Genomic DNA, 14,197 nt, shown 5'->3' on the forward strand with positions numbered 1-14,197 from the left:
GGAATGCTTCATCCCAAAATGAAATTCTGTCATCGTTGACTCACCTTCATATCATTCTAAACCTGTATAACATTTCCATGGAACACACAAGATGAATATTTGAAGAGAATACTGGCATTTTTCCATGTAATGAAAGTGAAAGTTTTTCCCATATGACTAATGCACCATTCCAAGTCTTCTAAAACCATGTAAAACCATATATTTCAGTAATATATACTGATAACCTCCACCATAACTCTGAAATAGTCTATAGAAATCTTATTCATTATAAAAATGACGTTGACCGTATTTCATGCCAAACTTCACTGGTTTTTGCATTTCTTGAAACTAAGTGCCACATCTAATTTCTAATTTCTGCTGTAAGAGCTGCAGTGATGGGGAAGATTTTCAGTGAATAACAACTTTGAGTAACAAATTGTGGTCTGTTCGTCACACAAAGCCAATCATAATGCTTCAGAAGATCTGGTAAATTTCATTAAGATGTCATAAAGACTGTTTATATGATACTTTTATAGTGCTTTATCATTTAGAGCTTGAAACTCCCAGTCCCCATTAATTTTCATTGTATCGTAAAGAGTAGCAATGGTATTCTTTAAAAAAATATATATATTTTTGGAGTTCCAAAGAAAAAAGTCAGTTTCAGATCCACATGAGGATGATTAAATGATGACAGAATTTATATTTTAGGCTGAACTAATATTAAAATCTGTTTTTATGTTGAGTTTTCTGACACTAGGACGCTCCCAAAAAGTTCAAGAATATGCTTTGCTTTGCTTTCTTTTCTTTTTTTTTTTCTTTCTTTTTTTTTTTTTTTGAAGTGTTCTGTCAGCATGAGTATGTGTGTTTGTGTTTATTTGTGCGCACACCCTTTCTCTGCTTCTGCCTTTAGTACACCCTGGCCTCTCTGATTTGGTGGTCGTGGTTTTAAGGCGTTCTGGGAGGGCCTGATTACCCATACACAGGAAGTTAGAGGTGGGAGAGGTCCCTCCAGAGTTCCATGTAAAAAGACTGGTATTTTTGATAAAGACTCACTCGTGCTACACATAACAGACACATCCCTCTCGGCTCTGCCCTGACTGCCATTGGAAACGGTGTTTGAAAGGTAAGCTCACTGCCTGTTAATTGTCTTAAGGTCTGAGTTGACCCAGGAAGGGTTGTTTAGGGCTACGGTGTTAGTCCATACAAATGCTGTGGAGTAAAGGATCATTTCGCACCATGTCGTCTTGCTTTTGTCAGATTGCTTGTGTAAAAGCCTTGCAATGCTGCCATGCTGGATTGAGGACAACCTGGTTGGTGTTTTCCTCAGCTTAAGCAGATACTCTTTGGCTGACCTCTAGTAAGACAGTCAAGTCACTGCTTTGGCTTGTACTAAGATGTGGTCAGGGATCAGAATATGACACACTTTTTATATTGTTATAAATGAGTTGGAGAGAACTTAAATTGCTGGCTTGATATTGTGATTGTGTTAGAATGTATTTGTGGGTTGTTGGGGTTTTTTTGATTGTAAACAGAAGGAATCGATGTCACTTCTGAAAAAATCGTTACAATCTGAAAAAAGTTAGAGTCCTTACTAATTTTTTCTCTGAGCTGGTGCTTGGTTGGGGGAGCCGTTCGTAGAACCGCCCCACGCTTCCACTGGCAATGACGTAACTGACTGTTAACCTGGATACACACACAAAAACTTCTGTATCATTCTAAGTTTTTGCTCAAGAGTTTAATAGTAATTTAATTTGGCTTCTAAAATACAATTAACGTATGAGATGTTTAAGTAAAACAATGAAAATTAAATTTCCACCTTTTAGCATTTAAAGTAATTCAATGTCTTCATACCATCACTAACTTTTGTTGTAACAGTCAGACATTATTTTATTAAGTTAACATATATTTCATAGCAATCAATTTAAATGTATATATTTTAATAATAGTGGCTGGAGCTGGTTTCAAATGTGACATTGCCATGAGATAAGTCAGATTTGAATTAAATTAATACTTTTGGTCCCACTTTATATTAAGTGGCATTAACTACTATGTACTTACATCAAAAAATAAGTACAATGTACTTATTGGGTTGATATTGAATTGCAAAACACTTTTGCTGCTTTTGGGATGGGATATGGGTAAGGTTAGGGACAGATTTGGTGGTATGGGTAGGTTTAAGAGTAAGGGTAAGGTATAAGGGATGGGTCGACAGTGTAATTACAAATGTAATTACAGAAATTAATTACAGACGTAATTACATGCAGGTGTTTTTAAAATATAAGTACAATGTAAAAACATGTATGTACACAATAAGTGCATTGTATCAAATGATTAATTTAAATATAAGTACATAGTAGTTAAGGCCACTTAATATAAAGTGGGACCTATTATTTTAATGTATTGTCTTGATTATAAACACGCTGGTTTGTAGTATAAACAGTTTGATATTCTTCTCGTTTTTCCCTATAGCAGCTAATAAATCGGAAGTCTCGCACATTCACAGAAAACACCTTACTTTTGTATTGGAAAATAAGGTGGATATAGAAAGTAAAAAAAAAAAAAAAAAAAATTATCAAGATGATTTCTGAAGGATCATGTAACACTTAAGACTGGAGTAATGGCTGCTGTAAATTCAACTTTGCCATCACAGGAATGAATTACTTTTTTAAAAAATGTATTGTAATAGAAAACGGTTATTTTGAACTATAATTCTTCAGTTTTTTTTTTTTTACTGTTTTGACTGTATTTTTGATCAAATAAATGCAACTTTGATAAGAAACTTCTTAAAAAAACAAAAAAATTCTTTCTGACTTTTGAATAGTAGTGTTCCTCGCATTTTAACGGGATATCCCACAATTGAATGTGCATTGAACCACCACATCTACTTTCAGTGTAAACAGTTTCATTTACTATAATGGTTGCAGATTGGTTTCATGCTATTTAGTTTTGTCTTGTCAGGTGTTTAGAAGTTGTTTTAAAAACAGTGCTTTGTGTGGACAGTATCCTACCTCCTGGCCTTCAAGACCAACAGGATTTAGGGGCCTGTGCAGCCAAATTTTTCCAGCCTGGAACCACCCCTTGGCATTCAAAATAAGTAAAGATAAGACTGACCAGGCTGCTCTTCAATCATTGGGTAAGAAAATAGAATGAGTCAGTGTTGGTTGTGGTTTCAAGTTTAGCTGTTAAAAAAGTCAACACTCAAATCAAAAACATACAGGGAGACATGAAGATTGAAAAAGGCAGGTGATTTTATCAGTTGGAATGCAACAAGAAAGACCTTGAGAACTGTTCTTTCTATTTCATCGATACTGTGTAGGTCTTTATAAAGAGAGTCTGCTCAGCTATTCACTCTGCAAGGCCAGCAGTGCCTTTCATAACACTGGCTTTTGAAGCCATCACAAGGATGCAATATAAGGATGGTCCTCCTCCATGCCATAAACAACGACAGTGATGATGATTTACCAACATGACAATAGGAAGGCACAGCACACCACTTGCACATCAGTACCTGTCATTATTGCCGCATCTGTGTGACACACAAGTGCGGACGTTAAAATAGCCACAGCTGTATCCCAGAATTTTTTTCTCACAGATAACAAAGACTGATTTTACAGAGCTATTGGAACAAAACAGAAGGTCTTTGTAGCTTCCCCTCCTTCTAGTCTTCCTCTCTTCTTGTGCTGTGTTAGCGAGGCCAGGGTGGCCAAAAACTCTTGACGCTCCAAAGTGAAACTCTTTCAAGAACTGCATTGTTCCTCTACAGCCTAGGGGCTTTGCAATGATTTGCATGTTTGTAAAGTGGAATGGGGTTTGGTCAAAGAATGCTTTGGAGAGACCCCAGAACTGTTATACAACCTCAAACTCATCAGAAATAAAAAAAATTCCTTAATGCTTTCACAAATTCCTTAACGCTTTCACAAAAAGCTAGAATAGAATGTATTCTAAATTTAAAGGGTTAGTTCACCCAAAAATTAAATTTCTTTCTCATAGGCAGCAACGACATCGCACCTTTTGACATCCAGAAAGGTAGTTAAAAACATGGTTAACAGTGGTTTCAACCTTAATGTTATGAAGCGACGAGAATACTTTGTGCGCAAAAACAAAACAGAAATAATGACTTTATTCAACAATTTGAACCGTTGTCATACGTAGTGAACTCCATGCAGGCTTCCTTGTTTACATCCGAACGCCAACTCGGTATTGGCCGAAGTTGAACACGTGAGCAGCATGACGCATGCATGTGAAGCTGACACAGGATAATGATAGTGAGCCGGCATTTGGATGTAAAAAAGGAAGCCTGCACTGAGTTCACTGCATATGACAATGGTTAAAATTGTTGGGCATAACATTACTTTTTTGGTTGAACTATCCCTAGTTCCCTGTCCTTTCAAGAATATTCAGGTCTTTATGGTAAAACAACATTTTTGTAAATAATCTTATGTAACATTCACACAGGTTCAAATGACCATTTATTTGGGTTCATTTGGTTAGTGGGACAGCCTTCCGATATTTGGTGACACCTATCAACTACAGTTGAGTCTGTTTGAATATAAGAATTAGGGATGCACGATTTATCGTGATTAAACCACACGCGATTTGGCAAAGGCTGCCATTATTTTATGCACAGCTTGTCAGAGCTGTACGGCTCTGTGATCAGTAGTAAATGCTTCTCCATCTGAAAGCCAGAGGGCACTCTTGCGCAGAAACTCTAAATATGCCCTGCCGCAGAAGTAGATAACAAACGTCATATCGCTGTAGCTGAATAAACAGAAGATTGAAACGCTTTGATTAAACATGACTAATAAACACACGACTGCTTTATTCTGTGTAAGAAGCCACATCATCTCACAGAAGGATGCTTAACTGTCATTATGAAGTGAGTTTGGAGTAAAACATGTTATTAAATGTTGTCTTTTGTTGGACAAGATGTTAAGAAATGCTTCTCATGTCTGGAAAGATGTTTGACGCGTTTTGCTTTTTCAAATGTACATTATAAGCGACTCAAACTCGCAGTGCCTTCAGATGGATTAGCATTTGGACCCATAATTCATTGACGAGCTGCGCATAAAAAAACAATCGCAGCCTTTGCGATTTCATAATCGCATTAAGAATCACATTTAAGCGATAATCGCATTAAAGTTCAGTGCTATTTTTCGCATCATGCAGCCCTAATGAGAATCTGGAGTTTGGTTCATATGAACCACAGTTTGGTTGAGTTTGAGGTAAACACAATATGGAAATGAATTACTGGTTACATACACTCACCAGCCACTTTATTAGGTACTCCTGCTAAACTGCTTGTTAACGCAAATATCTAATCCGCCAACCACAGCAACTAAATGCATTTAGACATGTAGTCATGGTCAAGATGATCTGCTGAAGTTTAAATTGAGCATCGGAATTTGGGAAGAAAGGTGACTCTCAACGTGGCATGGTTGTTTGTGCCAGACTGGCTGGTCAGAGTATTTCAGAAGCTGCAGATCTGCTGGGATTTTCACACACAACCATCTCTAGGGTTTACAGAGAATAGTCTGAAAAAGAGAAAAAAAATCCAGTGAGCGGCAGATCTGTGGGTGAAAATGCCTTGTTGATGCCAGAGGTCAGAGGAGAATGGCCAGACTGGTTTGAGCTGATAGAAGGGCAACAGTAACTCAAATATCCACTTGTTACAACCGAGGTCTGCAGAAGAGCATTTCTACATGCATACCACGTCAAACCTTGATGCAGATGGGCTACAGCAGCAGAAGATCACACCAGCTGCCACTCCTGTCAGCTAAGAACAGGAAACTGAGGCTACAATTTGCACTGGCTCACCAAAATTGGACAATAGAAGATTGGAAAAACGTTGCCTGGTCTGATCAGTCTCGGTTTTCTGCTGCGACATTCAGGTGGTAGGGTCAGAAAAACATCCTGCCTTCTATCAACGTTTCAGTCTGGTGGTGATGGTGTAGTGGTGGATATTTTCTTGGCACACTTTAGGCCCTTAGTACCAATTAAGCATCATTTAAACACCACAGCTTATCTGAATATTGTTGCTGACTATGTCCATCCCTTTATGACCACAGTGTACACGTCTTCTGATGGCTACCTTCAGCAGGATAATGTGCCATGTTACAAAGCTCAAATCATCTCAAACTGATTTCTTAATCATGACAATGAGTTCAGTAAACTCAAATGGCCTCCACAGTCACCAGTTCTCAATCCAGTAGAGCAACTTTGGGAAATAGAGATTTGCATCATGGATGTACAGCCGACAAATGTCAATATGGAGCAAAATCACTGAGGAATGTTTCCAGCACCTTGGTGAATCTGTTCTATCAAGTATTAAGGCAGTTCTGATGGCAAAAAGGGGTCCAACCCATTACTAGAAACGTGTACCTTTTATAAAGCAGCCAGTGAGTGTATATTTGGTGGTGGTAAACAGCTTCCAGGGTTTTCACATTGATAATAAAAGCATTTTGCAAACAGTGTGTGAATTGAGACTCTACTGTGACAAAAAAAAAAAATGGTTATATAGCTTTTTGTGTTCCATATGTTACAAACACATTAAACATTGTGTCTCTGATGAAAGAATTTCGTTATTCAGGATAGGAATCAATCTTATGGTTTCCTGCAACAGACATTAGATAAGTGCCCGGTTGTTGGTCCATATTGTGTGAATGCTGATTTGAAAGAGTGTGTGGAAAATGGGAGAAATGAGAAGTAGAATCTGCTCCTCTCAGTTCTCTTTTCTTGTGTTTTTAGTTTTGGACGGAGAAATGAAGCAGAGCCAGTGTACCACATACAAGTGTGAGCTTTCAATCCTTGGGTCTAAGAGAAGTACTGTCCATGTGCTGTACTAAGGTCCTTTCCTAGTTTTAGACTTTAATATTTGTGTTTATAATTGGTTGTACATCAAAATTGTATTTTTGCATGTATATGCATTCGAAGAAACCAAAACGTAAAAGGCTACGTTTTTGTTCATCTGTCTGGTTACTTCCTCTTAGAAATTTCAAGTTGTGTTCACCAAACTTATCACAGGCTCCAGACTTTTCTGACTAAGAAGGCATCCATCTATCTTAAAACTGCCTATATCCCTTCAGACTAACATCCTTGTCAAGCCATCATTGGAAAGTTTGTCTTGACAAACTTTGCTTTTCAAGTGTTTTTTTTTTTGGTTTGTTTGTTCGTTTTTTTCCTGTCATGCTTTTAAGTGCTAGCAGTTGGAGTCATGTGGTTAGTTTTAGAAAGACATTAGGAAAACCATTAATGCTGAGGCCAGCAAAGGGCTTTCAAGCACAAAGTTTGTTTGCACTGTTCTTATTCCAATGCGATGCATCTGAGATCACAGAGCAAGAAAGACTCGTTCTGGAAGGCAAATGTTACAGTCATATACATGTTTCTGTGAAAACCAGTTTAGTTTCAGCCCGTGGTGTTAATGATTTTTTCCTCATGTTGTTTTCACAGTTTCTAACAGCATGGATGTTTTATATCACAACATTGCAGTCAAAGCAAATTTGACACTTACTCGATTGAACGTCCCTAAGTAAATGTTTAAAAGTCAAATGGGTAACATACCTCTCAACATTAAAAACAAGTCTATGTAAGTGTACAAGTCTTTATTGCTACTTTTGATTAATTTAATACATCCTCTTTCAATAAAAGTATTGATTTTCTTTTAAAAACTTTTGAATTACAGCTTAATGGCTAATAAAACCTAAACATTAATTGTAACTTTTTTCTGTGTAGAAAATGTAACATTTTATGTTCAATATATTTAATAAAAATGCAGTTGTCTTATTATGTTTGTTTGTATTCAGTAAAAAATTATACATGTATTATTTAGACCCATTAAAGATGGAACAAAATATATCTTGTCTTTTGGTTGTTTTGTGAAAATATTCCCCTGCCAATATTTTCACTGGTCCCTCTACAAGTTATTATGTAATAAAAACATTTTTATGTCATGTACAAATCTGAATTCCTGGCCCAAACGATGTCAGCATAAAATAACTTCATTGTTTTTTATTTAAAAAAGTGTATCAAATATTGCAGACCTCGTGAGAGCTGAGTACTAGTATTAGTAAAGCTTGTCAGGTTGTTATTTTTACAAATGGGGAAATAGGATAAGAACACTAACTGTGAAGGTTCCTTTCTAATACACATCTGAAGCAGCGCCAATATAGAATGAGAATATACAGCATCATTATAGAGTTAGGAATCCAGGCTGTTTTGTAGTTTCATACTGTCACTAGAAAAAAGAAAGTGAGAGAGGGATTGAGTTGGATGGTGAACAAACAAGTGGCAGGTGTGACCCAACCTGGGCTTTGCCCTGACATGTAGCTGACAGCGTGTTCTCGGCAGAAAGGCATCCCGACACACCCCTCTTTACGCTGGAGCATTTCAACTGCGACATATGCATACTTGCACATGCTCTCATACCTTATGTTATTTTTGTGACCAACCTGATACCCTACACTTCCTCTTATCTCCCGCATCGGTCTGTAAAAAGGGCTGGGTTTGAGTATAGATCGTAACCATAATGTTAACAAACACGCACAAGCCGACACACTGACCGCATGCCACTGCCACCATTAACCGCACATTATCCGTCATTGTATCTGCTGGAGGTCACTCATGTGATGTTGTCCTGTTAGATCACATTGGTGTTTAATGTGTGCAAAATCAACTTTGTTCTGCCAATCAAAATCCAATAAATGAATCTGCATTGCATGTGGCTTGGTTAGCACTGACAATCCTGGTTACTTCTCTCAGAATGACCTAAAGACAGGACTGTGGCATGAGGAGATGGATGGGAATGAGACGTGAGAGGATGATGTCATGTAAAGAGCTAGTAGATGATGAGGGGGAGGTGCCCACATGTGTGTCTTCATGTGTTCAGGTCTGGACAGGCCAGTTCTATTATTATGCACTGAGCCGCCATCCTGTCGGTTACTAGCCTTTCAACTCAAACACACAGGGCTGTTTCCTCATGTCTTGTAGGGTGCTGGTAGAAAAGAGCTGGTCTGGTTAGATTCAGTTTTATGAAAGTGTGACCAAATGAAAAGGTTAAATATTGATTAGCGATGCACCGATACTAAATTTCTCAGATACCCATAGCCAATTATTTAGAATGATATCTGCTGATATCGATAGTTTGACTTTAAAGGGGTCATTAACTTCATTGTTTTATAATGTTTCCTAGGGTGTACTTATAATGTTAGTATACTTTTTACATCCAAAATGGTCATAATTTAGAAATAAAAGGCATTTTTCCTACCCTGATTTTGGCCCTCTTATTTGAACGCTCTGTTTGAAGGGGCGTGTCTGCTGTGAGACTTCAGTGTAAATGCCCACTGCTGTGATTGGCTAACATCTTTGCATATGAAATAGCCAAGTATTGCTCTCTCTTTTAGTGTGTTTTTACTATTACAGCTTTCGAGGTTAACTAATCGTGCAAAGTGCTGCATTACATTTAGATCTATGGCATTATAATTAGATCGTGGCATGAAAGGTTGCAGAGATGAACATTGTAGCTGATCACAGACTTGTTGTTGAGCGCATGAAAGCAGTGATCTCATCACTGCAACTCAATTTCTATACACTACCAAATGCTTTCATCGTCACTAACAGTGCAAAGTTGATATAACTGAGAGATTTGTTGAATAAAACGGGAGTTTTGGGGCGTGTCCAGAACTCAGTCACTGATAAACTCACGCTGTTTGATTGACAGCTCCAACGATTTGCAAAGGGAGCTTTCTTTGATCGCTTTCTTTATATAATTTAATCACCGTTTAAATAACAGATTATTTCCATCCTACTCAGAGAAACAACTTGAAGTTGACCGTAGTCACTGGTTTGATTTACTGACACATAGACAAAGAACATCTGGCTGTACATGAATCATTACATATCAGATCAGGCATTAGAATTAACTTAGTTACTTACATGGTGTTGCATTACCGTCGAATCCTTATCGTAAAATTCTGTTTTCAAAGCCTGCGCCGAAATGTGACTGATATACCAAAGAATCCACAGGAAATGTACCAACTGAGACATTCACATTGTTGAAAAATAATTACTATATTCCTAGCAAAAGGATCCTTTGAAAGAGAATGTTATTTTTGTTCTGTTGTATTGCTCTTCTCTCCTCATCTCACTAACATGCCAGTGGGCGGGGTTAATGTTGCAATGATGAAGTAGGCGTTGACTTCTTCTGCGGATGCCGAGTTTCACCTATTTATGACATTGATAGGCACATTCCAGGATCAGTCGTTCAATGTGCATGGTGTCAATAAAAGCTTTTATTTGACTAACAAGGAAGTTTTCAGTTCTGAAAATTACAGGATATTCTTAGAGAACGATGACCTCATATATCAAAAGCTCAAGGAAAAGTTGATTTCCCAATTCATGACCCCTTTAAGGGGAAAAAAATCTAATGCTGTAAACTAAATGGGGATCCCTCTCATTTGGTAAATTGCTATGATAATATTAGAGGTTAAAGTTAAGACCAGAGCCCAAACTATTATATTCAATGGCTATTTATTTTCAGATAACATATTTACACAAAAAATAAACTTAATTTTTTTTTATATATAACTCTGTTGCACTGCACATAAGGTAGTTTTCACATTTAAAGATTTCATTTGAGAAAATGAAGAAAAATCAAAACAACCACAAAGTGGTATTGAGCGTCAAATTGTCCCATGGCCCAAAATAACAAACAAATTTATCTAGAAAGTAAGACAATATAACTAACCTATAATTAAAAAAAAAGTCACATTTCCTTATCTACAAAAACAGACAAAAATTGTTTAACAAAAGGCAGGTCTCTCCTTTATTTTACCACATCTTAAACTGTCTCAACAACATTGGCAGATTGAAATGCACTCAAAGAAACTGACAATAATAAGACACCCAAATAGAGAGTTACCAAAATATATATATATTTATAGTTTTGACCTCATTTATTGGGTTAATTGTGCAGCCCTACTCTAGGGTGATTTTCATTGCTTTTTATCATTGCATTATCATTGATGACGTGTTTTTGTAGGCAAAACCTTGAAGCGAGTTAGTATTTTAGGACTTCCGGTTCCATCGCCATTAAGCCTATGGGTTTTTTTGAATGGGTTTTTGCTAAATCGCCTGAAATAAGATCTGTGGTTAACAAAGCCTCTAAATATTTTCACGTTTTGATCTATGACATAAAACACAACAGTTATAACCCGCTTGTGATTTATTTTTTTATTTTTTTAAACCTTTATTGTGTCTTAAAAACGGCGGATGCTAACAAGTTGCTAAAAGGGACTACTTCCTTTAGCGGGGACTTTAGACGTAATCATGATAAAGAGGACATTTGGACAGCATTTCTCATGAAAAAGTGGATAAGTATTCATACACAGCGCATATCATAATCAGCGAGCATGTTTTTAAATAAAGTTATTTTTTAAATAAAGTTTGAGGAAGCTTGGTGGTGGTGACGTTGATCCGCGACCATGGTGTGCTGTAGTCCGTTTATAGCCTGTTGTTAGCTTTTTATATCTGACAACTTTATTTAGGCTTCAGAATGTATAAATGTTGTGTTAACTTGTAAAGATTATTTTGATAGACAAAACGTGTAAGTGTCATAGTCCTTTGATAAACACAGAGCTTATTTTTTTGCATCTATGGGAAAAATGCATAGGCTTTCGATCGAGGGAACCCGTGCGCCGCTTCCTTTCGGGTTGGTCTACAAAAACACATCATCCCTGAGGTATTCTGTTTAAGTTGCTTAATAGTAGGTGCATAAGTATGACATTTGACTTGACATTTGATATTCAACAGTATTCTTGACATTTATTCAACAGTGCTTTAATCTCCCTGCATTGACACTATTCTTGAAGAGCTGCTGTGCAGCAAAAATTATGTACCAGTTATCAATGTAAAGCTGATTTGATACAATCTGCATTGTAAAAAGTGCTATATAAATAAAGGTAAAAAAAAAAAAAAAAAAAAAAAAAAAAAAAAAGTATCGTGTTTCAATCGTTGTTTTAACCTATTAAAATTTTTCCACAAATCAAATAATATTTATGATTATATTAGCATTTAAAAAATATATATATATATATATATATATATATATATATATATATATATATATATATATATATATATATATATATATATATATATATATATATATATATATATATATATATATTATTAAAATATTAATATTTATTGATATACATAAAAATTATTATACATGCACTTTCTCAGAAAACATTTTTTTTCTGTATTTTTCTCTTCTGAGCGGTTTCTGTTTTTGCTAGTATAGTGTGACATGCAGGCAAAGATTAATTGAAGTCTGCTTTAGCAGAATTTATATTTCTCAGCATGTAACTTTCACATTTCACATAGCTCCCCTGTGAAGTGCACACTATGGGTCTATGAGTGTTTTGAGCACACACTCGACGTGCGTCGCTCTTCACTGTACAGTCAGGATGGAGTGGCTTTGGCAGGCAGATGCGAGCATGTCACGGTTATTCCGTCTCGGAACGATCTCACACTTACAAATGATCCAACTGTCAGTTCTCACACACTCTCCAGCTCTGGTCTCCTTAGAGACCACTGATATAATTTGTGCTCTCTTCCAGTGTTCGTTAGAATACTGAACCATCTCAACGTACTGGTTTGAGTTTTCTGAATATTAGACCACAGTATTGTCATAAGATTTTGGAGATGGTAAAGTTTCTAACAACATAAAACAATGTGGGAACAATATAGAATTTTAGGTCTCACTGTATATTAAGTGGTCTTAACTACCATGTACTTACATTTAAATTAATCTTTGATACAATGCACTTATTGTGTACATACATTGTACTTATATTTTAAAAACACTTGCATGTAATTGCATCTGTAATTAATTTCTGTAATTACATTTATAATTACACTGTTGACCCATCCCTTACACCTTACCCCTACCCTTAAACCTACCCACATCACAAAACCTGTCTCTAACCTTACCCGTACCCCACCTCAATAGCAGCAAAAAGTGTTTTGCAATTCAATATGAACCCAATAAGTACATTGTACTTATTTTTTGATGTAAGTACATAGTAGTTAAGGCCACTTAATATAAAATGGGACTGAATTTTATAATTTGTTGTTTTTAGTTATGGAATTTTCTCAGTATTCAAACCAAGAGTAATATCTCAAATTGAGTTGATTTATTACATTCTGAATTATGCTCAATAGAAATATTTTTGCAAAACGTACTTTTACAGTTGACTGCAGTTTCCATCTGAAACAAACACTAGAAGCAGTAACGCAACAACAGCTTTTATTACTTTCCACTAGTGTTGGCAAAAGTACCGAAGTCGGTACTTTTGACAACACTACTTTCCACACAAATTATAACTACTAGTTTTATTTTTGCTTGGTTCTTTGCACAATAATTTATGTCCTCAAAACACGTAAGGTCATTGCACATTATTTTACCATTGCGCATGATTTGTAAACGAATACATTCGTCAATCCAGGGCTTTTCTGATTTGCTAAACTTGCTTGCTAGATCACCTGGAAAAGCATTGTATTTGCGACATGGAGCACTTGGGTACATGAGTCTCATGAAACAAAACATGATAAAAGATCTCAAAGACGTGTAGTAAGCAAAAATAGCATGGTCACTTCAGCAAATGCTTTTTTTCTCACATTTGCTTTTGGTAACACTGTTGGTTAGGTTTAGTGTAGTTGGTACGTTTTTTTTTTTTTTCCTTCTCTTCAAACGCAAAAGAGCATTAACTTTTTAGTGCTACCCACAAGACATTTAATTTACGATCTACCACGATACGTACAACAGCCAACATAATGAAATGTTGCCAGATTCACATTCATCTGTTTTTTTTGTTTTGTTTTGTTTTTATTTTTTTATAAAACTGGGGCATATTCTTCGTACCTCGCTTAATACATCTGAGATGGTTTGACAGATGCCAGACTTTCTTATCATGATAACTGAACTTTGGCTAATTTGGTTCTTCAAACGAATTTGCTGATTGGATTAAAATATCTGGATTAAGTTGTCTAAGATTACTGAGTGTTCTCGTGTTCCATGAAAAGGGCAGATGTATCGATACACGAAACCACGATCAGCAATGCAGCGATTGGCTGGAGTCAAGACGGCAACGTAACGACATCATAGAATGAGAAAAGACACCTGACGAAAAACTTGACGAATTTCTAGACATTTATAAGGAAA

General features: G+C 36.2%; 1 protein-coding gene across 7 annotated transcripts in view; it reads left to right on the forward strand.

Moving 5' to 3' along the window:
* Positions 1-14,197, forward strand: part of gab1 (GRB2-associated binding protein 1) — an 88,033-nt gene that overhangs the window by 35,706 nt on the left and 38,130 nt on the right. The window contains exon 1 of one of the 7 annotated variants that reach the window (XM_048196644.1): positions 815-1,102. The exons of the other annotated variants lie outside the window; for them this stretch is intronic. The gene's annotated coding sequence lies outside the window, so the exon portion shown is untranslated. Of the gene's footprint in view, positions 1-814; positions 1,103-14,197 lie in introns of those variants that run through there. 7 annotated transcript variants of the gene reach the window in all.

This window comes from Megalobrama amblycephala, linkage group LG7, assembly GCF_018812025.1.
Source record: "Megalobrama amblycephala isolate DHTTF-2021 linkage group LG7, ASM1881202v1, whole genome shotgun sequence".
NCBI lineage: Eukaryota > Metazoa > Chordata > Actinopteri > Cypriniformes > Xenocyprididae > Megalobrama > Megalobrama amblycephala.